This window comes from Erithacus rubecula (genome assembly GCF_903797595.1).
Source record: "Erithacus rubecula genome assembly, chromosome: 4".
NCBI classification, from domain to species: Eukaryota; Metazoa; Chordata; class Aves; order Passeriformes; family Muscicapidae; genus Erithacus; species Erithacus rubecula.
Genome location: NC_136686.1, coordinates 11,944,277 through 11,965,693, shown reverse-complemented (window position 1 = coordinate 11,965,693; position 21,417 = coordinate 11,944,277).

Sequence of the window (21,417 nt, the reverse complement as noted above, 5' to 3'; positions counted from 1 at the left end):
GGAGTGGGAGCAAGAGAGGAAGAGAGAAGGAGTAAGAGAAAAGTAAGTAAGGTAAGAGAGGTAAGAGAAAAGAAAAGTAAGAATAAGAGAAAAGAGAGAAGAGAGCGATTTCCCATTTTCAACACTTTAAATTTCTTTCTACTATAAATATTTAAATTTCCGCTAACCAGTCAGAATACAAATTCTGTAGCATTTACATGCAGCCTATAGGAGTTTTTGTATTACCATAGTGTGTTGTACTTTAACCTTTAACAAGGACTTTGACCCCTTTGTAGCAGGAGTCATTGTTTCATCAAGGAGGAGATGACCTAGCAGGGCACTCCATTGTCTTCTAGTTACTTAGTATCTAAAGCTTGTCATCTCAAAAGTGGCTATCATTTCAACATCATTTTCAGAATTTATGCTTTCATATTTGTGGGGTTTCACTATTTCATTCTCCCCAACAGTGCTCCTTCACTGCTGATGCCATAGCGTTTCCTGCAAACAGGAACACCATCTTTTCTTCTGCAGGAACCTCTTCCAGCACAGCACCAAGGCTCTTGTCCTGCGGTGCCGCCACAGCGTGCTGAAAGTTGTGGCCGAGAAAATGACGGCTCTGGAAAATGCTGCCATGTGTCTGGCTGCAGGAAACACCTTCTGGAAATTGTTTTGCCTCCAGGTTTCTTTCTAGATTTCCCTGGCAATTCTGCATGCTCAGGATGAGAAGATTCTGCTGACACTTTTGGGAAAAAAAGACAAAGACAATTTGGAAGAAGAGAACAAAGAACACTGTTTAGTCAAGGCAGGAGAGATGTAACACGGATTCTAAAATCGACTAAGCAGCAGCAGTAAGATCATTCCTCAAATAAAACTGATCTACAAGCAACTGTCTAGGAAAAATTTTGATGTTGCCACTCAGGAATTCACCATGTATATTATTGCTTAGCTGACAGCCGAGCATTTATACTATTGCCTATCGAGGCTCAAGCTATTCTAACCTGATAGCCAAAATGTAATTAAATCCATGCAAATTTTTAAGAAAGGCTTCCAGGTATATGAAGACTGGGTACGTGAATCATTCCTACCTTACAGATGCCCATGGATCTGAGGGTGCAGGCAGTCCTGTCCAAAGGGATTCCTCCCTCTCCAGTCTGGCAGATTTCAAGCAGGATTGGGACTTTTCGAGTCTCTTGCCAGAAGTCATACAGATCTTGCTCTTCCTGCTCTTGCACTGTCTTCTCCAGAGACTCAGCTGGACGTCGAAACTCTGCTGCCTTTGCTGCTGGTGGATCTGGTCCAGCACCACAGCAAGGCTCTCTCTTCTCCCATGGCACAACTTCATTTTTCTCACAGCCATGCACTGGCAATTTTCAGCCCCAGCATATTCGCTCCTGGGACATATTCTTCTGGCATTGCCTTACTGGTGTGGGCTGCACTCACAACTTTGCTTTTGGGCTTTTCCTTCCAATCTACAGCCTCAGAGATGAGGGTGTGTGTCTCATAGAGGTGTCTCTCATGGAGTAGGGACACCTGTCCCAAGGACTGCCTCCCTCTGGAGTCTGGCAGCTCTCAGCGAGGCTCTGGCAGGGCTGAAGGATCTTGGAGAAATAATCCAAGGATGGAGATTGTCTTCATCCTGCTCCTGCACTGCTGATTTCACAGACTTCTCTGTACCCAGGAACACCACCTTTTCTTCTGGATGACCCAGCACAACAACAAGGCTCTTCTCCTGCGGCACCGCCACAGCATGGGTGAAGCAGAGGCCCTGGAAGTGACAGCTCTGGAAATTGCTGTTGTTATTCTGGCTGCAGGAAACACCTTCTGGAATGTCTCTATACTCCAGGTTTCTTTCTGGATTTCCATGGCAATTCTGCATGCTCAGCGATGAGCAGGTTCTGCTGATACATGTGGGGAAAAAAGAAAAAACTAATTTGGAATAAGAGAAGAAGGAACGCTATTTAGTCAAGGCAGGAGAGATGTAGCAGAGATTCTGAACTCGAGTAAGTACCTGATGTAAGGTCATTCCTAGAAGAAATTCATTTCAAGCACTTCTTTAGGAAAATTTTTGATGTTTCAACTGGGGAATTGACCATGTATATCAATGCTTAGCTTATAGCTGAGCATTTATACTATTGCCTATCTAGGCTCAAGCTATTTGAACCTGATCGCCAAAAAGTTCAAAATCAATGAACATTGTTAAGAAAAGCTGTCCGGTATAGGAAGCCTAGGTAGGTGAATCATTCCTACCTTACAGATACGCACAGATCTGAGGGTGCAGACAATCCTTTCCAAAGGGCTTCTTTCCTCTCCAGTCTGGTAACTCTCAAGCAGGATCTGGGAGCGATGGAGACTTTGTTACAAGTCATCCAGATCTTGTGCTTCCTGCTCCTGCACTGCCTGCTCCAGAGACTCAGCTGGACATAGAAACGCTTCTGCCTTTGCTGCTAGAGGATCTTGTCCAGCACCACACCAAGGCTCTCTCTTCTCCCATGGCACAACTGCATTTTCCTCATAGCCATGCACTGGCAAGCGGCAGCTCTAGCATATTTGCTCCTGGGACACATTCTTCGGGCATTGCCTTACTAGTGTGGGCTGCACTTAAAACTTTGCTTTTGGGCTTTTCCTGCCCATCTGCAGCCTCAGTGATGAGGGTGTTTTATCCGTACTTGTGACTCTGAGGGAGCTGGGATGCCTGTCCCAAGGGCTGCCTCCCCCTGCAGTCTGGCAGCTTTCAGCGAGGCTCTGGCAGGGCTGAAGGCTCTTGGAGCAATAGTGGTGGAGGTCTTCATTATCCTGCTCCTCCACCACTTATGGCAGGGGCTTCCCGGTTCTTGGGAACTCATTCCTTTTCTGCTGGCCAGTTTTTTATGCTGCTCTCCTTTGGGTTTGTTATATGATCGGTGGTCCATGGACAACAGTCTGGGACCTTCCAGACTACTACTGGTGGGACAGCTTCCCATGGGAACATTTTACTGTTAGAGGCTGGGATCCCCTTTTTCTTCTGGGTTTTCCTCCTATATCCTCAGCGTTTATTTGCTGCTGTTCCTCTGTCTTCTTGTCATGTGTTAAAGGATGCCTACTTTTTTACCTTCTGCTTTAAAAAAAAAAAAAAAATTAATACTTTGATTCTGTTCTTCCACCTTTGAATACATCACCTCCTCTGTACCTGTTTACAGTGTAGAAATAGTTGGTTTAAGGTCTTTCTCAAAAACTTTATTGTGACTCTGCTTCGTAAGTATTGTGTTACTAGTTGATATACTAGATTATACAGCACAGTTTCTAGATTATAATTTTGAAATATATAATACAATTCTTGATTTCCAATGTGTACATGATGTAATTACACACATTTGTCGGGGTGGGAGGTTTTTTTTGCAAAAACATGGCAAGTTTTTCTCTGTTTATATTTTTCCCTTCTGAACTCATCTGTTTCCTGTTTTCACTTCCTCTACTCAGATGACCTTTCTATGAATTATTGTTGTAATTGTTCTCCATTCCTTCCTGTCACGGTCCGCCCAATTCAAGAGCGAGTCGCGACTGGTTCTTTTATGGATCTTAGAGCGCAAAAGACACAGCAGGGGACAAAACCAGTTTACTTCTACAGAAATGCACTTTATTTAGTGCCAACCAAAATGCGATAGTGGGACAGAGAGAGAGAGAGAGAGAGAAAGGGGGGTCAGGATTATAGCTACCAAGACGGGCAGATGAATCCTCGTGGAGTCAGCCGGTAGATGTCTGTTGCCGTCTGGGGAGATCTCAGGGGTCTCCTTTGCGAAAGTCACTTTTATAGTCCTTTCCCAAAGTGAGTGGCTTCTGGCCAAAAGGTGGGAAGATTTATGGACTATTGTATGTGGAACTTGTTACGCTGAGGAACAGGTGGAAACAGGATGTTTCAAGGCACACCAAACCATCTTTGTTGTTATGAACACACGCGGGGCAGCCCATACTGACCAGTCCATTGTTCTTCCATCTGTGGGAGCTTTGTTGATTAAACGCCCCGTGACTAGTTGCCATGAGAAACCAGTCCTGGTAGGCATCACCTGCGGAACAGTCCCTTGGCGTTCCTCCCATCCCTGGCCAGCGCAAGCCTCAGGTGAGGGTCGTTGGGCAGAAACAGATGAGAGGCTCGGATGGACTCTCACACTTCCATACCACTTTATAGAGATGTAGGTGTTGCAACATGTAGTTATTAGATATTTTTTGTTGATTTATACTCCTATAAAATGATAAAACATGTAGTTTACATTTCAATGGACTGCAAAATTTTTTATCACTTTTAAGGGAATATATAATTATATCAAAAAAAGTTTGGATAACATAATAGTTAATACAATTGTTCCATTATCTGTCCAGTAGCCATAAATTAGATCTGTATTCGTCATCTAAAAACAAAGCAAGCTTTTGACTTGACCTACACATTTAGACTTTTTTATCCTGCATGAAATAATGGAGAAAAAAATATCCTATTGTAATGTCATCTTCAACTGCACATCACTTTTAACCTTGAGTGAAGACTGTATTCAGGAAGAGAACCAATTTAGCCAGTGCACCTCTAGACTAAGACATGATCAGAACCTTAGACTGGTAATTAAAAGCAGAAAACAGTTTGGCTGCCATTGTGAGGCAACAGCACATTCTCCTGCTGTCATTCCCACTGTCAGAGTAAAACTGGAACTGAGCAATTCCATTCCATCACAACCATCCCTATGCTGCAAATGTGGAGCCCTGATCTCAGAAACGCCAGAGGTGGCAGAGGTTTTCCATGTGTGAAGGCATCCTCCCTTCCCAGAGGTATTGCAAGTTCCCCTCTCCCCACTCCATTCCATCTGTCAATTGAGCACTGACAATCCATAAAGGTTATACACTACAACTTTGGGATGCATTTTCTTCCTTAGATAGATCTAAAGGAATCTGGAAGTTGCTCAGCCTCTTGTGCCCTCTACAAGTGAGCATTTGTAACTTTTCTTCCTACAATAATCCAACCAAACTAGTTTGTTAACTGCTCCAAGTAATTAGCAGACAATTTGGCTGTGTTTTCCCATCATGTTTTATTAAACCCAAGTTAAATAAGTACCACTTTGCAAAAATTGACACTTTCATATTTGAAATTTCCAACTTACTACAGAGATTGGATAGGTGATCTTCAAACTTCATGGGTAATATTCACCACAGAGTATCAATTGATAGCAACTTGCAGGACAAAAGTTAATCCAATACATCCTCCTAAAAATTCTCCATTGTTTTTTTCTTTTTGGCATTCTGGAAGAAACAAATTTAACATCACTGCCATGCATACAACAAAATGACCCAGGCATGAGGATGAATGAGCAAGCTGATGGTCCTTCAGATTCCAGCTTTCAAGGGTGACATTAGTGGGACACACTGCTTGGAGCACTGCTTACACAATATTTACGTTAGGATGAAGCTTTCACAACAAACCAAAACGGGCTTTTTATTGGTCTTGAAGGGGCAATTTCTTCCAAAAAACATCCAAGATTTCTCAGGGAACAGAAGGAACCACACTATGCTGTGCAAGGCTACAGTGATTTAAGAGTCCAGATTATCTTGCACTATTTAAATAACATTGGCATTACCAGCAAAGGGGCAGTGCAAGTTTCAAGGCTACATAAGAAAAGGATGTGTGTAGATCCAGCTGTGAAACAAAGCCCAGCTCCAAGATACATTTGTTTACTAGGTTTGCAGAGAGCCTTTTCCTCCTGCCCACACCATCCTCTCCAGGATGACTGCAACAAAACCAAAACACATACTCACCAACACAGCTCATCTAAACCTGCCATGAGATCAGTGCATTCAGCTGCTTCTACAGAACATTTTCCAATTTACACACTTTTCTACTTGCTCTAAAAACTAACTCTATATTTTTGTGCCATAATTTAAAAAATGTCTTTTAGCTTGAACATAACTAGCAAGCTTATTACAAGCTGCATAGTTTCTACTATGATCCCTTTTTTCTTTATTTGTTTCACCTTGGAAAACAGAATTCCAAGGAGCTATTGAAATCAACCTTTTTCTAGACTCTGAAAGATAACTATGCAAGAAGAAATAGCTGCAGGAAAATAAGCAGTATTTCATTTGTCCTGAAACTAGGAATTTATAACCTTCAATTTTTACAGACATGATTTTCCACAAGTGATACGGAATGAAGTTTTCCATCCACACTGAAGAAGTGGATGTGGCCTTCCCCACGGCTGCAGTACCTCCAAGGCTGTAACTGCTCTGCCAAGGGTTTACTCACAGCCGTGGCTCTGAGGTGCACGACCCCATGCACAGGCACTGACGCTTCATGGGGCACCTGCTGAGCATGGCCTTACCCACAGCCACGGTAGCTTCAGTTTATCCTTGGGCCCCAATCACTCCTTGGGCACGGACATGACCACGGCCACAGATGCTCTGTGTTCCTGCTCTGCTTATTACCAGCCACTGATGCCTGGGGGGCCCTGTTCCCATGTGGGCTCATCCACAGGTCACAGTTCCCTCCACTCCAGCTCACACTGGAGTTCCAGCAGCACAGAAACAGCAGCTATGCCCTGGCCACATGCCAGCCCAAGTGTGTTGCCATGGTTGCCATCAAGTGTCCCCAGGCACAGCACAGGAAGGGGTGAAGCCCTACACCAGCAGCAAAATCAAAATGACACCCCTAATGAGCCCAATGGCAAGCACAGGAGCCTGACAACTCAACAGCACCAACAGCCATAAATCCAATCCAGAACATTCCAGCCAAACTTGCTGTTAACTCAAACCCTTTCAGCTCCATGTCAGGCACCAAAAAGAACTATCATTCTTTAACCCTAGCTGGCAACTCAGCCCCAAAGAGCTGCTTGCTCACTCCCTCACAGTGGGATGGGGGAGGGAATCAGGAAAAGCATAAAACTCACAGGGCTGAGATAAACACAGTTTACTAGGTAAAGGAAAAACAATGCACACAAACAAGGTAAAATAAGGAATCTCTTCCCCACCTGCAGGCACATGTTCAGCCATCTCCAGGAAAGCAGGGCTCCATCACATGTCATGGTGACTTGGAATGACAAATACCACCCACCCCTATGACACCCCCATTTCCTTCTTCCTCCAGCTTTATGTGCTGAGCACAATGCCATACGGCCAGGGATATTTCTTGGGTCAGTTGGGGTAAGCAGAGTCCCTTCCTATCTCCTTGTGCTCACCCAGCCCACTCCCTGGTGGGTGCAGTGAGATGCAGAAAAGGCCTTGATGCTGTGTAAACACTACCCAGCAATAGTGACAAGACCCCTGTGTTAGCAACACTGTCTCAAGCTCAAATCCAAAAACATGCCCATAGCAGCTACTACCCCAGAGCAAATTGCTCAGCTCAGTAGCTCCACAAAGTCTGGGTTCAGTACCAAAATAAAACTCAATGGGTCATATTTCATATTGTCCAGTGCTAAAAATGGCACTAATTTACAACAGTTTTCACAATCTTTTGTGTAAAATCAGGTTCTGCTGTTCAACATTTCCACTGTTCATCTCCTGACAAGCAACCAACAATCCTCTGCAGATGTATCTGTGACACTGAGGCTGCCAGTCCCATGGTGTGCAGCGTGAGAGACAGGGATGGTGCTAGTGAACCCATACACTGGCTAGAACCACTGCCATGCACTGCCCTACCCCTCTGTGCCAGTGAGATATATTCTGTCATTCCATTTATACACTCCAATTTTATTTAACAATTTTGATCTCTCATACCTAGTATTCTCTCCTTACTAAAATTCACGTACCAGTCTTTGGCACTGGCAGGGAAAAAGCAGCCTTTCATCACTGCAAATGCAGCCACTGCATAGCCCAAGATATTGGCACACCACAGCAGAGGAATCCAGTTGTCAAAAATGATGGTGGGTGAGAAGAAGTGGAAGCAAGAAGCATTTGCAAACCAAAGCACATAGGCAATGATCCAGACCTTGATTTAGTCCATTGATTTAATATTTATTCACACCACCTAAAATATGAAGAAAACATGGAGTTAGTGACCTTGCATTAATACAACTTTTAATTCATAGCAGTATGCACAGAATACATAGAAATTTCATCAAGTGCTCATGAAATGACTTCTCTCTCCTCATCCTCACAACCATTAAATACAGTGAGGCACTTTGATAAATCTTCCTATAGACTCTGCTGTACCCATCAGGCTTTGTTAGGATGAGTTTTTCTCCTCACAAAACTGAATTTAGACTCTCTCCCAAATGCTAGTAACTACAGTAAGAAGTAACAACTATAGTACCCTTTCTAACAGTTCCCATCACACATTTTCTTCCAAGTCCCTTGGGTTAATGGAGCTGGAGCAGGTAAAACTATCTTGTCAAATACTAGCAATAGTCCACTGACAATTTAAGTGCCAAAATTATCAACCAGTACTTTTCCATTGATTCAAGAGTTTTACTAATTATAAGAGATACAAATGCTATAACTTATTCTAAAATACGAAATAGATTGCTTTCCATTTTTGTTTGAACTGAACATGTGAGGAAGGTGAGAGCATTTATGTTCACATTTTCTCTGGCTACATAATGCCTATTAAAGACGCTAAGAACAGACATACTGTCATGCAGAAGATTGCATGGTATGCATGTATTGCAAGGAAGACCTTCCAAGCAGGGGTGACAGCACCTGCTTGTACGCCTCCCACATAACCAGGGAGAAGTTTATGGCAGAATTTAGGAACAGACACATACAAAAGCACCTAGGAGAGAGAGAATGTATTCACAGTAAATACATACAAGACAAAACCCCTCAAAACACTATCCCTTCCATATATGTACCAAATATAACAGTTCTATTAAGTATTGGGTAAGCCAATATGGCAATATATAGCTGCTGTCATTCTAGATTAGTAATACATCTAAGCTATCTAACCAGCTCTAAAGATGTATTTCATGTAAGCTTGTCACCCTTTTTTGGTGGGGAGGCAGGTCAGTTGGTAACTAGATTCAGCTCCTTGTCCTTTAATCCTGATCTATTTCTTGTGCATTAATTTAAAACAAATGGGTATTGTTGATATATTAGCTTTTTCTTAAAAACCTCATCAAGGAATATGTCACACGAGGAATATTTTTGTATATTCTCTACATACTTATTTTTCAAGTACATGAACTTTATTTTGGAATACAAAATGCCTGGGAAAGTGTTAAACACCCAAGAGTAAACGCCAGTGCAACATTCCACCATCCTTTGTGCAAAAGGATTCATCCAACAGTTGTGTGAGAAGCCATGCACAGCATCCAGATCATAACTCAGTAATGTACTTGGAAAGTGACCCAAAGGGAATAAATGCCAGCAGCCCTAGAGGTCAGCATGGCAGTCCTGTTCCACATGTCAAACAGATGCTTTATTCCTCGCCAGCAAGTACAGATGTGGATCAGGCACAGAGCACTGGTACTGGTTACAGGACGCGATACCTCGCCGCGAGGAGCACTCATTAGGAGGTACTCAGCAGTGCTCATTCCCTCTCCAGGCTCAGTCCCTCCCTCGCTGGGCTCAGTCCCTCACCGGGGGCCGGTCACTCCCCCACCACACGCCGCTACATCACGCCGCCCCGGCCGCCGCCGCTCCCACTCTGCCACCCCAACCGCCCCTCAGGCCCCACCCCCCCCAGCGCACCCAGCCAATCCGCGCACGCTCTGCCCGTTCCACGGCTCCCCATTGGTGGCCGAGCAGCGCGCGGGGCGCAGGTCCCGCCCCGTCCCGCTGCTCGCACCGAGGGTTCGGCTTTTTCCGGGCCAGCGGCCGTTACCGCGTGGCTGCGCCGCGCACTCCCACAGGAACGGGGCGGGGCATGAGGGATCGCTGAATAAACCCAAACGTTCTGAAACAGTGCGAACTGGTGTGCAAGGAAATTGTTTACACCTGCTCTTAGGGTACATCACCCTGCAGCGCTACGGGCTGGTTACTCTGGGCGGCCACAGAGCCCTTAAAAGACAACTGAGCCGACTTGACTTGTTACCAAAGCGGCCAAAGAGTCCCTAAATCAGACTGGGCCCCTTGGAGTTGTTAATAAAGTGTCCACATTTCACTGATGGTTCTCTGTAATTTCTAATGGCCCCACACGAGCCCAGGTGGCCAAGAAGAACAATGGCCCCCTGGCCTGTGGCAGCAACAGTATGGGCAGTGTGGTAAAAAGTCTTAGCTGAAAACCATAAAACAACATTGCTAGACGAGTTAAAAAGAATGTTGCTTACCTTATCGTTCTATCCACTCATTCGTTTGTTGGTTCTTTGATCAAGTTGTTATGTTCTTTTCCCCAGTTAAATGTGTAGTCCCTATGTAATTCAAACCCTGGTTTATTGTATTTCCCCTATCCCAGTTACTTCCTCCTTCCGCCCTTCCCCTTACCTCATTTCTGGCCTTACCATTTCCGCCCTTTCCCTTACCTCATTTCCGGCCTGCTGCTGCCTGCCTATCAAGTTAGCCACACCCTATATGTAAATCTCCAGAAGTTTCCCAGTACCACCATTACTGGAAGTTGTTGTTGAAGAAAAGATTCACAAAAATAGTCAACCAACACCGAACCCAAGTTCACAGATCATCTCAACTAACAAGCCAAGTCACCTGCAATATGTCCTTTGTAACTGTTTAATGACCACAACCTGAAGGGCAGTTAAGAAGAATGACACCCCCAGACCAATGAGCCACTATTGAGATCTCAGACGTGTCCGTGAGGCTGAGACTCCCATCCCTATGTTCGTCAGGATCGGCAGGACCTCCTCCCGGCGTAGCCTGGCAGCAGCAGCAGGCGTAGGGCCTACTCCCTGTGACCCCCCCATTAATAAAGAGCTGTTTAATAAAGGCCTTGGCCCTGCTACATTCACTACAAGCAGCACAACCAGGGCAGTGACTATCCCCCTGTTCTGGCACCTCTGAAGCCCCACCTTGAATGCTGGGGTCAGTTTTGGGTTGCTCACCCAAGAAAGACTTTGCGGTGCTGGAATGTGTCCAGAGAAAGGGCTGGGGCAGGCTCTGGAGCACAAGTCAGATGAGAAGTGGCTGAGGGAGGTGGGGGGCTCAGCCTGCAGGAAAGGAGGCTCAGGGAGGACCTTCTGTTTCTCTACAACTCCCTGGCAGGATACTGGCTTGGGGGGCATTCCTAGCGATAAAGTATTTATCCCATGTCCCTTTGTGCCAAAAAGATCATCACTGGGTCTTTAGGATTTGACAGCCAGGAATTATTGAGGAGGATGAAGGGGTTTGCTTTAGGGCATTTGTTTCTAAAGGCTGCCTAGGCAATTGCACTTTGTGCAAAAGGTCTGTGCTCTACCCGAGACTTTGTGGGGGTGGGTCTTGCCTGTCAGAGACTGGAAAAGGTAATTTTTTGGGACATCCTGAGGAGCTAGGGGGCAGATCAGACCTTGCTCTGGGGAGGTAGTGCTCTGCCCCTTAATGTCTGTCAGTCATGGCACATGGGAGGCAGCCCCAGTTTTGCCTATCCCAGTCCCCGAGTGGCCAAGAGACCAGAAGTCCCGCCTGGGAGGAAGGCCCAGGATGAGCTGAAAAGGTTTGGGGCCACCATAAGGAAGAAGGGTCACCACGAGGCAAGCACAGGTCCTTTAGCCCCACCTTCATTTTGCACTTTTACATCACTGGAACCCAGGTAGATAGATGTCTGTTTTTCTATATCTTTCCCGTCTTTCTGGCTATCTCCTCCTCTCAGCTGGCTTCTGGGGGCACTGGCCCCGCCCCTTCTGGCCGCGAGCTCTTCTGGCCCCGCCCCTTTTTTGCACCATCCAGCAGCGCCCCCTGCCGGGTGTGCTCATAACTGCACCAGAGGGCAAACAGTGCTCAGCGGGGGAAACTCCTTTGTTTGTGTTTGTTCTGTTCTGTACATATTTTACACTAAAGAATTTTTACTCCTTTTCCTGCATTTTTGCTTGGAAGCCCCATCATTTTCAAAGGTATAAGGATTTGGAGGGAAGGATCTTCTTTCCATTCCAGGAAGGTTCCCACCTTCCTTAGCAGACAGCTTTCTTTTTTAAACAAGACAGTATGTGAAAAAAACCCAAACCTGGGAAAACGTGATTTTGTGTCCAGAGACGCCCAGCTCGCTTCACCTCTGTTGTTTATTGCTACCTAGTGAAGAAGAGTCATATTCTCTTTGTCTGTTTGTCGAACATCATATCCTGCTTCTACCAGTTCTTTGCACCGCTCTGGCACTCCACTCCTTTAATGAGAAAAAAAAATAATCGATTTACTTATCATTTTTTCAGTATTCTCCAGTCTGGAGACAGTTGCATCCAACAGAAAAAATCACCACCCCACAGTTCCTGCTTGAGCACATTGCACAATACATTCAAAGGGAACCTTGTAGAAAGGGTGAGGGTGTACCCTGAGGAGTGAAAATTTCTACTTAACAAACCTGTCCGAAGTGCTTTTGTTTTATTTACAATGGTAGGTGTGTTTTTTATTCTTCCACTCCAGGGAGAAAGTGAACCTAAAAATGATTCCTTGGTAAAATGTAAGCTTTGTGACAATGGCCATCCTACTGCTGGAGAAAATGTGTCAAGGCTGTTAGAGAAATTCAGAAGAGCACAGAAGTAGTAAGAAGAAAATTCAAGGTCCCATAGCATTGCTGCTACAATACATACTCTTCATGCAGTCATCTGTGGCAAATAGGATGCTTGTAATCCAGCTGCCATATTCAGAGATGACATTGGTATGTTCAGTGCAAGGCAGGAATGCTGTGTGCTGTGCACGCTTTCTCCTAAGCATTACTTTCACTACTGTGCTGTTCGCTATGCAGGGTTCAAGGAGTGCACAGCACACTTACAAGATGCAGGGCAGACTTGTATGGAACAGAGGGTTTAGAAGAAAAATGCACATGCCAGGCGTGTTTTGGCAGTAGCAGAAGCTAGCAGCAGAGTGTACTGAGTGAGCAGTAGAAGACAATTCAGCTCTGTAGAGAGAAATCGCTGTAAAACACAAAGAGCGAACAAGGAAGAAGCAGAGCAGCAGAGTGTTCTGCGCAGTGTACTGTGTGTCAGTGACTCCTGCTAAGAAGGAAGATCATCGCCAGCTAACATTGCTACTACGTGCAAATTCTACATGCACCCTGCTGTGGAAAACATGATCGTTCTTTTAGGCTTTGAGATGCAGAGAACACACTGGCGTGTACAGTGGAAAGGGAGAAGTGCTGTGTGGTGCGCTTGCTTTCTGCATAGCTTGAAGTACACTTTCGCTCTGCAGACTTGAAAGAGTGCATGGTACTCTTTCAGGAATCTAGACAGACTGCTGTGGTCTAGGAGGCTTAGGAGAAAAGTGCACCTCTCTGATCGCCCTGATTCTTCTATGAGTACCATGCATGTTGATCTTCCCTCTTACAAAGAGTCAGTACACTGCGCAGAGCATTCTGCTGCTCTTCTTCTTCCTTGTTCGCGCTTTGTGTTTTACAGCGATTTTTCTCTAACAGAGGTGAATTGTCTATACTGCTCACTCAGTACACTCTGCTGCTAGCTTCTGCTACTGCCAAAACACGCCTGGCATGTGCATTTTTCTTCTAAACCCTCTGTTCCATACAGATCTGCCCTGCATCTTGGAAGAGTGCTGTGCACTCCTTGAAGCCTGCAGAGCGAACAGCACAGTAGTGAAAGTAATGCTTAGGAGAAAGCGTGCACAGCACACAGCATTCCTGGCCCTGCACTGAACATACCAATGTCATCTCTGCATATGGCAGCCGGATTAACAAGCGTCTTATTTGCCACAGAAAACTGCATGAAGAGTATGTATTGCAGCAGCTAAGCTATGGGAAGTTGAATTTCCTTCTTCCTAGTTCTGTGCTCTTCTCCTTGCAGGCTTCCAAGAGTGTATGGCAGTGTTAGCAGAAGGAAAGAAGACTGGTATGGAACTGAGGCTTTAGAAGAAAAGTGCACATGCCAGGCGTGTTTTGGCAGTAGCAGAAGCTAGCAGCAGAGTGTACTGAGTGAGCAGTATAGACAATTCACCTCTGGTAGAGAGAAATCGCTGTAAAACACAAAGCGCGAACAAGCGAGAAGCAGAGCAGCAGAGTGTTCTGCGCAGTGTACTGTGTGTCAGTGAGTGACTCCTGCTAAGAAGGAAGATCAACCACAGCTAACTTTGCTACTACATGCAAATTCTACATGCAGCCTCCTGTGCTAAACAGGATCTTGCTGTTAGGCTTTGAAATGCAGAGAACACACTGGCCTGTACAGTGGAAAGGGAGAAGTGCTGTGTGGTGCGCTTGCTTTCTCTTTAGCTTGAAGTGCACTTTCGCTTTGCAGACTTGAAAGAGTGCAAGCTACTCTTTCAGGAAGCTAGACAGACTGCTGTGCTAGAGGTGGCTTAGGAGAAAAGTGCACCTCTCTGTGTGCCCTGCTTCTTCTAGGAGTACCATGCACGTTGATCTTCCTTCTTAGCAGGAGTCACTCACTGACACACAGTACACTGCGCAGAACACTCTGCTGCTCTGCTTCTCGCTTGTTCGCGCTTTGTGTTTTACAGCGATTTCTCTCTACCAGAGGTGAATTGTCTATACTGCTCACTCAGTACACTCTGCTGCTAGCTTCTGCTACTGCCAAAACACGCCTGGCATGTGCATTTTTCTTCTAAACCCTCTGTTCCATACAGATCTGCCCTGCATCTTGGAAGAGTGCTGTGCACTCCTTGAAGCCTGCAGAGCGAACAGCACAGTAGTGAAAGTAATGCTTAGGAGAAAGCGTGCACAGCACACAGCATTCCTGGCCCTGCACTGAACATACCAATGTCATCTCTGCATATGGCAGCCGGATTAACAAGCGTCTTATTTGCCACAGAAAACTGCATGAAGAGTATGTATTGCAGCAGCTAAGCTATGGGAAGTTGAATTTCCTTCTTCCTAGTTCTGTGCTCTTCTCCTTGCAGGCTTCCAAGAGTGTATGGCAGTGTTAGCAGAAGGAAAGAAGACTGGTATGGAACTGAGGCTTTAGAAGAAAAGTGCACATGCCAGGCGTGTTTTGGCAGTAGCAGAAGCTAGCAGCAGAGTGTACTGAGTGAGCAGTATAGACAATTCACCTCTGGTAGAGAGAAATCGCTGTAAAACACAAAGCGCGAACAAGCGAGAAGCAGAGCAGCAGAGTGTTCTGCGCAGTGTACTGTGTGTCAGTGAGTGACTCCTGCTAAGAAGGAAGATCAACCACAGCTAACTTTGCTACTACATGCAAATTCTACATGCAGCCTCCTGTGCTAAACAGGATCTTGCTGTTAGGCTTTGAAATGCAGAGAACACACTGGCCTGTACAGTGGAAAGGGAGAAGTGCTGTGTGGTGCGCTTGCTTTCTCTTTAGCTTGAAGTGCACTTTCGCTTTGCAGACTTGAAAGAGTGCAAGCTACTCTTTCAGGAAGCTAGACAGACTGCTGTGCTAGAGGTGGCTTAGGAGAAAAGTGCACCTCTCTGTGTGCCCTGCTTCTTCTAGGAGTACCATGCACGTTGATCTTCCTTCTTAGCAGGAGTCACTCACTGACACACAGTACACTGCGCAGAACACTCTGCTGCTCTGCTTCTCGCTTGTTCGCGCTTTGTGTTTTACAGCGATTTCTCTCTACCAGAGGTGAATTGTCTATACTGCTCACTCAGTACACTCTGCTGCTAGCTTCTGCTACTGCCAAAACACGCCTGGCATGTGCATTTTTCTTCTAAACCCTCTGTTCCATACAGATCTGCCCTGCATCTTGTAAGAGTGCTGTGCACTCCTTGAAGCCTTACAGAGCGAACAGCACAGTAGTGAAAGTAATGCTTAGGAGAAAGCGTGCACAGCACACAGCATTCCTGGCCCTGCACTGAACATACCAATGTCATCTCTGCATATGGCAGCCGGATTAACAAGCGTCTTATTTGCCACAGAAAACTGCATGAAGAGTATGTATTGCAGCAGCTAAGCTATGGGAAGTTGAATTTCCTTCTTCCTAGTTCTGTGCTCTTCTCCTTGCAGGCTTCCAAGAGTGTATGGCAGTGTTAGCAGAAGGAAAGAAGACTGGTATGGAACTGAGGCTTTAGAAGAAAAGTGCACATGCCAGGCGTGTTTTGGCAGTAGCAGAAGCTAGCAGCAGAGTGTACTGAGTGAGCAGTATAGACAATTCACCTCTGGTAGAGAGAAATCGCTGTAAAACACAAAGCGCGAACAAGCGAGAAGCAGAGCAGCAGAGTGTTCTGCGCAGTGTACTGTGTGTCAGTGAGTGACTCCTGCTAAGAAGGAAGATCAACCACAGCTAACTTTGCTACTACATGCAAATTCTACATGCAGCCTCCTGTGCTAAACAGGATCTTGCTGTTAGGCTTTGAAATGCAGAGAACACACTGGCCTGTACAGTGGAAAGGGAGAAGTGCTGTGTGGTGCGCTTGCTTTCTCTTTAGCTTGAAGTGCACTTTCGCTTTGCAGACTTGAAAGAGTGCAAGCTACTCTTTCAGGAAGCTAGACAGACTGCTGTGCTATAGGTGGCTTAGGAGAAAAGTGCACCTCTCTGTGTGCCCTGCTTCTTCTATGAGTACCATGCACGTTGATCTTCCTTCTTAGCAGGAGTCACTCACTGACACACAGTACACTGCGCAGAACACTCTGCTGCTCTGCTTCTCGCTTGTTCGCGCTTTGTGTTTTACAGCGATTTCTCTCTACCAGAGGTGAATTGTCTATACTGCTCACTCAGTACACTCTGCTGCTAGCTTCTGCTACTGCCAAAACACGCCTGGCATGTGCACTTTTCTTCTAAAGCCTCAGTTCCATACCAGTCTTCTTTCCTTCTGCTAACACTGCCATACACTCTTGGAAGCCTGCAAGGAGAAGAGCACAGAACTAGGAAGAAGGAAATTCAACTTCCCATAGCTTAGCTGCTGCAATACATACTCTTCATGCAGTTTTCTGTGGCAAATAAGACGCTTGTTAATCCGGCTGCCATATGCAGAGATGACATTGGTATGTTCAGTGCAGGGCCAGGAATGCTGTGTGCTGTGCACGCTTTCTCCTAAGCATTACTTTCACTACTGTGCTGTTCGCTCTGCAGGGTTCAAGGAGTGCACAGCACTCTTACAAGATGCAGGGCAGATCTGTATGGAACAGAGGGTTTAGAAGAAAAATGCACATGCCAGGCGTGTTTTGGCAGTAGCAGAAGCTAGCAGCAGAGTGTACTGAGTGAGCAGTATAGACAATTCACCTCTGGTAGAGAGAAATCGCTGTAAAACACAAAGCGCGAACAAGCGAGAAGCAGAGCAGCAGAGTGTTCTGCGCAGTGTACTGTGTGTCAGTGAGTGACTCCTGCTAAGAAGGAAGATCAACGTGCATGGTACTCCTAGAAGAAGCAGGGCACACAGAGAGGTGCACTTTTCTCCTAAGCCACCTCTAGCACAGCAGTCTGTCTAGCTTCCTGAAAGAGTAGCTTGCACTCTTTCAAGTCTGCAAAGCGAAAGTGCACTTCAAGCTAAAGAGAAAGCAAGCGCACCACACAGCACTTCTCCCTTTCCACTGTACAGGCCAGTGTGTTCTCTGCATTTCAAAGCCTAACAGCAAGATCCTGTTTAGCACAGGAGGCTGCATGTAGAATTTGCATGTAGTAGCAAAGTTAGCTGTGGTTGATCTTCCTTCTTAGCAGGAGTCACTCACTGACACACAGTACACTGCGCAGAACACTCTGCTGCTCTGCTTCTCGCTTGTTCGCGCTTTGTGTTTTACAGCGATTTCTCTCTACCAGAGGTGAATTGTCTATACTGCTCACTCAGTACACTCTGCTGCTAGCTTCTGCTACTGCCAAAACACGCCTGGCATGTGCACTTTTCTTCTAAAGCCTCAGTTCCATACCAGTCTTCTTTCCTTCTGCTAACACTGCCATACACTCTTGGAAGCCTGCAAGGAGAAGAGCACAGAACTAGGAAGAAGGAAATTCAACTTCCCATAGCTTAGCTGCTGCAATACATACTCTTCATGCAGTTTTCTGTGGCAAATAAGACGCTTGTTAATCCGGCTGCCATATGCAGAGATGACATTGGTATGTTCAGTGCAGGGCCAGGAATGCTGTGTGCTGTGCACGCTTTCTCCTAAGCATTACTTTCACTACTGTGCTGTTCGCTCTGCAGGCTTCAAGGAGTGCACAGCACTCTTACAAGATGCAGGGCAGATCTGTATGGAACAGAGGGTTTAGAAGAAAAATGCACATGCCAGGCGTGTTTTGGCAGTAGCAGAAGCTAGCAGCAGAGTGTACTGAGTGAGCAGTATAGACAATTCACCTCTGGTAGAGAGAAATCGCTGTAAAACACAAAGCGCGAACAAGCGAGAAGCAGAGCAGCAGAGTGTTCTGCGCAGTGTACTGTGTGTCAGTGAGTGACTCCTGCTAAGAAGGAAGATCAACGTGCATGGTACTCCTAGAAGAAGCAGGGCACACAGAGAGGTGCACTTTTCTCCTAAGCCACCTCTAGCACAGCAGTCTGTCTAGCTTCCTGAAAGAGTAGCTTGCACTCTTTCAAGTCTGCAAAGCGAAAGTGCACTTCAAGCTAAAGAGAAAGCAAGCGCACCACACAGCACTTCTCCCTTTCCACTGTACAGGCCAGTGTGTTCTCTGCATTTCAAAGCCTAACAGCAAGATCCTGTTTAGCACAGGAGGCTGCATGTAGAATTTGCATGTAGTAGCAAAGTTAGCTGTGGTTGATCTTCCTTCTTAGCAGGAGTCACTCACTGACACACAGTACACTGCGCAGAACACTCTGCTGCTCTGCTTCTCGCTTGTTCGCGCTTTGTGTTTTACAGCGATTTCTCTCTACCAGAGGTGAATTGTCTATACTGCTCACTCAGTACACTCTGCTGCTAGCTTCTGCTACTGCCAAAACACGCCTGGCATGTGCACTTTTCTTCTAAAGCCTCAGTTCCATACCAGTCTTCTTTCCTTCTGCTAACACTGCCATACACTCTTGGAAGCCTGCAAGGAGAAGAGCACAGAACTAGGAAGAAGGAAATTCAACTTCCCATAGCTTAGCTGCTGCAATACATACTCTTCATGCAGTTTTCTGTGGCAAATAAGACGCTTGTTAATCCGGCTGCCATATGCAGAGATGACATTGGTATGTTCAGTGCAGGGCCAGGAATGCTGTGTGCTGTGCACGCTTTCTCCTAAGCATTACTTTCACTACTGTGCTGTTCGCTCTGCAGGCTTCAAGGAGTGCACAGCACTCTTACAAGATGCAGGGCAGATCTGTATGGAACAGAGGGTTTAGAAGAAAAATGCACATGCCAGGCGTGTTTTGGCAGTAGCAGAAGCTAGCAGCAGAGTGTACTGAGTGAGCAGTATAGACAATTCACCTCTGGTAGAGAGAAATCGCTGTAAAACACAAAGCGCGAACAAGCGAGAAGCAGAGCAGCAGAGTGTTCTGCGCAGTGTACTGTGTGTCAGTGAGTGACTCCTGCTAAGAAGGAAGATCAACGTGCATGGTACTCCTAGAAGAAGCAGGGCACACAGAGAGGTGCACTTTTCTCCTAAGCCACCTCTAGCACAGCAGTCTGTCTAGCTTCCTGAAAGAGTAGCTTGCACTCTTTCAAGTCTGCAAAGCGAAAGTGCACTTCTGGCTAAAGAGAAAGCAAGCGCACCACACAGCACTTCTCCCTTTCCACTGTACAGGCCAGTGTGTTCTCTGCATTTCAAAGCCTAACAGCAAGATCCTGTTTAGCACAGGAGGCTGCATGTAGAATTTGCATGTAGTAGCAAAGTTAGCTGTGGTTGATCTTCCTTCTTAGCAGGAGTCACTCACTGACACACAGTACACTGCGCAGAACACTCTGCTGCTCTGCTTCTCGCTTGTTCGCGCTTTGTGTTTTACAGCGATTTCTCTCTACCAGAGGTGAATTGTCTATACTGCTCACTCAGTACACTCTGCTGCTAGCTTCTGCTACTGCCAAAACACGCCTGGCATGTGCACTTTTCTTCTAAAGCCTCAGTTCCATACCAGTCTTCTTTCCTTCTGCTAACACTGCCATACACTCTTGGAAGCCTGCAAGGAGAAGAGCACAGAACTAGGAAGAAGGAAATTCAACTTCCCATAGCTTAGCTGCTGCAATACATACTCTTCATGCAGTTTTCTGTGGCAAATAAGACGCTTGTTAATCCGGCTGCCATATGCAGAGATGACATTGGTATGTTCAGTGCAGGGCCAGGAATGCTGTGTGCTGTGCACGCTTTCTCCTAAGCATTACTTTCACTACTGTGCTGTTCGCTCTGCAGGCTTCAAGGAGTGCACAGCACTCTTACAAGATGCAGGGCAGATCTGTATGGAACAGAGGGTTTAGAAGAAAAATGCACATGCCAGGCGTGTTTTGGCAGTAGCAGAAGCTAGCAGCAGAGTGTACTGAGTGAGCAGTATAGACAATTCACCTCTGGTAGAGAGAAATCGCTGTAAAACACAAAGCGCGAACAAGCGAGAAGCAGAGCAGCAGAGTGTTCTGCGCAGTGTACTGTGTGTCAGTGAGTGACTCCTGCTAAGAAGGAAGATCAACGTGCATGGTACTCGTAGAAGAAGCAGGGCACACAGAGAGGTGCACTTTTCTCCTAAGCCACCTCTAGCACAGCAGTCTGTCTAGCTTCCTGAAAGAGTAGCTTGCACTCTTTCAAGTCTGCAAAGCGAAAGTGCACTTCAAGCTAAAGAGAAAGCAAGCGCACCACACAGCACTTCTCCCTTTCCACTGTACAGGCCAGTGTGTTCTCTGCATTTCAAAGCCTAACAGCAAGATCCTGTTTAGCACAGGAGGCTGCATGTAGAATTTGCATGTAGTAGCAAAGTTAGCTGTGGTTGATCTTCCTTCTTAGCAGGAGTCACTCACTGACACACAGTACACTGCGCAGAACACTCTGCTGCTCTGCTTCTCGCTTGTTCGCGCTTTGTGTTTTACAGCGATTTCTCTCTACCAGAGGTGAATTGTCTATACTGCTCACTCAGTACACTCTGCTGCTAGCTTCTGCTACTGCCAAAACACGCCTGGCATGTGCACTTTTCTTCTAAAGCCTCAGTTCCATACCAGTCTTCTTTCCTTCTGCTAACACTGCCATACACTCTTGGAAGCCTGCAAGGAGAAGAGCACAGAACTAGGAAGAAGGAAATTCAACTTCCCATAGCTTAGCTGCTGCAATACATACTCTTCATGCAGTTTTCTGTGGCAAATAAGACGCTTGTTAATCCGGCTGCCATATGCAGAGATGACATTGGTATGTTCAGTGCAGGGCCAGGAATGCTGTGTGCTGTGCACGCTTTCTCCTAAGCATTACTTTCACTACTGTGCTGTTCGCTCTGCAGGCTTCAAGGAGTGCACAGCACTCTTACAAGATGCAGGGCAGATCTGTATGGAACAGAGGGTTTAGAAGAAAAATGCACATGCCAGGCGTGTTTTGGCAGTAGCAGAAGCTAGCAGCAGAGTGTACTGAGTGAGCAGTATAGACAATTCACCTCTGTTAGAG